Source organism: Hyalella azteca, unplaced genomic scaffold, assembly GCF_000764305.2.
Source record: "Hyalella azteca isolate HAZT.00-mixed unplaced genomic scaffold, Hazt_2.0.2 contig9107, whole genome shotgun sequence".
NCBI classification, from domain to species: Eukaryota; Metazoa; Arthropoda; class Malacostraca; order Amphipoda; family Hyalellidae; genus Hyalella; species Hyalella azteca.
Window position 1 is genome coordinate 84,057 of NW_025939186.1, and position 4,669 is coordinate 88,725.

The window sequence follows — 4,669 nt, forward strand, 5'->3', positions numbered from 1 at the left end:
TGATGCAATACGAGATTTTTTGTTGCGTTCGGAATATTCAGATCAGCACGTGATAATTATTTTCCATTAAGTGATCACATTTTTATTTTAACTGATCCCTTTTTCTGGCTGTGCGTTAATAGAATTGTTTAGCATAATAAATTCAACGATTTTTTGTTACATATTAATTTGTATTTAATCATGAAGCACTCTCAACTTGATGAGCTGAGATGGCTAAGGAAATATTGGAGCAAAAACATATATTGTATAATGAAATAAATAAGATTGCATGTTTTATCTGCATATATAAAAGTATGTAATGAGACCTACATAAGAACGATTGCTATTAAAAGCATAAAGATAATATTTGTTTTTCATTACAATTAAGAACGACAAATTTTCGTCAGAACACTTTTAACTTTCAACGTTGTCATTTAATTCATGTTTAAGAGGGGCGAAACTCCTTTATATAAATTTTACACGTCTGAAATAGGCGTAGATTTAGAGAACGTCGTATAATCTGTTATATGATAGATGTTATACTATAATCGCTATTCCATCAGAACATATAATTCTTTGTTTCAACGAAGAGTAAAGCAAATGCGCCCGTCAGACAAAAGTGAGCTCTTGCGCGCCCTAGGCGCACCAATCGTGCGCTCAGAGAGTATCAAACTGAAGCGCTCATGTAGAAATAAATCCCCAAGCGGTCTGAAGACTGTCTCTTATACACATCTAGATGTGTATAAGAGACAGGAGTGGTGGTGATGGTGGTTCATTAAAGTCTATTTAGGTGCGTATAGGATATAACCTTCGACCTTCAAATGTAATAAAGTTTGTCCCGTCCATTTCAAATTATTTTGCATTTCACTACAAATGAAAATTTTCAATAAACTTTTTTCCTATTTCAATACTCGAAAAATCTCAACATTTAGAACGTTCAGGTCCCAAAACGCTACTAATTTCAAATTTCACAAAATTCACTAAAGATACAGGGTTGTTCTAAACCACAACGCTATTGAATTTTTGACAACCCTTACAAAAAAACTTCGGCGAATAAGTAATATAAATAGAGTAATTTTTGTTAATTTAAAATTTTTAGTAAAAATTCATTAACACGTAAATTACTCATAATTTAACAGTCCCATTGAAATGAGAATTTTTTGAAACCAAATATGATCGTGAAACTCTTTTCATAATTAGTTGACATCACATTTATTATCTAATTTAATTATCAGTTAATCTCTAATGCCGAAAAGAGAAACGATTAAACTGGAATTATCGCAGCCAGTTTGCATGCAGAGGTAAAAATGACATAAGTCCAGAGTTTGGTGATCTAACGTGATATTAATTTAGATCTAAAGATCTAAATTAATTTACGCCAGTTATCGGTTAACTGCCTTATTCTTAAGTTACCAAACCCGTTGACTTGAAATTATTTACAGCCACTGCGTAGGTTTGACATTAACACATTTCTAAAATTCCGTAGAGATTCAAGTCAAATTGCTGCAGTTTAATCATTAATTAACTTATTGAGAAACGATAAGTTCTTTCACCTGAAATAAAGAGAGCTGTCGACATACCATCGCTACTCCTTACAATTGAGCAAAGGATATAATAATATAAAAATAACATAACATAAAATGTAATCAAAATATATGATTATAATTTAATGTTCATTTCTTGAAGTATAATCAATTTTACCTTTAATAAAAATAAATTTTAGTAGAATGAAAAAGCGTACGGTAACGAAAAAGAGTACGGCAACGAAAAAGCGTACGGCAACGAAAAAGAGTACGGTAACGAAAAAGCGTACGGTAACGAAAAATCTTACGGTGTCGAAAAGAATAAGATAATAAAAAAGAGTACGGTAACGAAAAAGAGTACGGTAACGAAAAATCGCACGGTAACGAAAAAGCGTAAGGTAACGGAAAATCGTAGCCGACGTTTCCGTAAAAGCTTACATTCGTCGCGTACGCACGACTGCGTTCGGTTTTGCGTGCAGCGACCGCAGAAAAAAATTCGCGCGCAACGAATTTTGCGGATCGGAGAAAGCGACACGAAACGTGCGCGGCGACTGAACGGGAATATTGGACGAAAAATGCAATCAAAACATCGATTGAAGATATTGAACGAAAATAATGAACCAAAGAATTAAACGTTAATTTTATGCGCAGGTATTGAAGGAAAATGTTGAGCGAAGGGAAGGAAAGAAGATTCTTGCAAAAATAACGAACAAAAATTATGAACAAATAAATAGGTCTTACCGATATAGTGACTCACCTCTGCTCCATATGCACCATCTGGGCAACTTTGTGTTGCTGCCCTTGCTGCTCTTGTTGCCTTTGCTGCTGTTGTTATTCATGCAGCTGTTTGTATCCTCCATTTTCGTTGTTCTGTAACTGCAAAAACAAGCGTTGGGTTGATTTTACAGTCCAGTTGAACCATACTTTAAAAACAGCTACAAAATATAAAAAAAAATTTCGCCTCTTTTAACTAGATGAACATCAATTTACAAATCCAATTTTAATTTTTGGCCACTGTTTCCCTACCCAGGATTGCAATACCTCGCTATTCTGCCACTATTAATAGTTTTACAGCCCCTTTAGTATGTATCCCGACACGATAAGTATGCTGGATACGCGCCCCAACAGCCCTTATATATCCCGACACGATAAGTATCCTGGATACGCGCCCCAACAGCCCCTATAAACGCCACAGTTTTTGCGTGTAATGACAACCAATGTTGTCAAGTGCAATGTTGATCGCAGCCACCAATAATGAAACGAATAGGAATAATTAACAATGATGGTTGCGATCTAACAATAATACAATCATACGTAATTTAATATATATCCGTTGTTAACTTAAAATGTATTAATTTAAAATAATTAAATAGATATCCAAACACTTTAAATATCGTCAAACTGAGACGTAATTTAATAATTTAATAGATATCTACTGTTACTTAAAATTAATTAATTTGAAATAAATAAATAGATATCATGTCAACTATCGTCAACTGATAATATTAAAGAATGCGTTAGGGAGTTGCAGGAATGGGGAGCTGGGGCACAGCAATTAGGTGCCCATATATGGGCAAGGCAGAGGATGCCCACTTAGGGCATGGGCGTCGCCCCAATGGGCTGGGGCAGCCCGGGCGTTAGGGGCTGCCTTCTACAGACTCGAGTGAGTCATGCCCCATGCCCCATCAGGTGGGGATTACCGTGCGGGACGGTGACTGGTAACAGGGTATTGATGATGGTAACTGATTGGTAACAGGGTATTGATGATGGTAATTGTTGATTGGTAACAGGGTATTGATGATGGTAATTGACTGGTAACAGGGTATTGATGATGGTAACTGATTGGTAACAAGGTATTGATGATGGTAATTGACTGATAACAGGGTATTGATGATGGTAATTGACTGGTAACAGGGTATTGATGATGGTAATTGACTGGTAATAGGGTATTGATGATGGTAACTGATTGGTAACAGGGTATTGATGATGGTAATTGTTGATTGGTAACAGGATATTGATGATTTTAAGAGATTTCCGGCCAAAATCATGATTTTCGATTACAATATTACATCAACACTCCGTCGCCACTACGGCAGTACAGCAGTAACAAGATTTTCGTTTTTTTTTTAAATAATATTTATTAGGTTTTTTAAATAAAATAAGGGTAATTAGTGTTCGGGAAATGCAAGCATACCCACAAAAACTCGTTATTGAAGTAAATTGCAAAAGGTCAGTGAGGAAACATGGAAAAGTCAGGCATAATTTTAATTGTTTTTCCAATAACAAGAAGAATGACCACACGATGCCCATAACAACAACGACAAGATGCGCATAACAACAACAACAACAAGATGCCCATAACAACAACAAGATGCCCATACCAACAACAACAACAAATGCCCATAACAACAACAACAAGATGCCCACAACAACAAAAACAACATGCCCATAACAACAACAACAAAATGCCCATAACAACAAAATGCCCACAACAACAACAAGATGCCCATAACAACAACAAAAAGATGCCAATAACAACAACAACGAAATGCCCACAACAACAACAACAAGATNCCATCACCTCACCATCTTTCCATCACCTCACCATCTTTCCATCACCTCACCATCTTTCCATCACCTCACCATCTTTCCATCACCTCACCATCTTTCCATCACCTCACCATCTTTCCATCACCTCACCATCTTTCCATCACCTCACCATCTTTCCATCACCTCACCATCTTTCCATCACCTCACCATCTTTCCATCACCTCACCATCTTTCCATCACCTCACCATCTTTCCATCACCTCACCATCTTTCCATCACCTCACCATCTTTCCATCACCTCACCATCTTTCCATCACCTCACCATCTTTCCATCACCTCACCATCTTTCCATCACCTCACCATCTTTCCATCACCTCACCATCTTTCCATCACCTCACCATCTTTCCATCACCTCACCATCTTTCCATCACCTCACCATCTTTCCATCACCTCACCATCTTTCCATCACCTCACCATCTTTCCATCACCTCACCATCTTTCCATCACCTCACCATCTTTCCATCACCTCACCATCTTTCCATCACCTCACCATCTTTCCATCACCTCACCATCTTTCCATCACCTCACCATCTTTCCATCACCTCACCATCTTTCCAT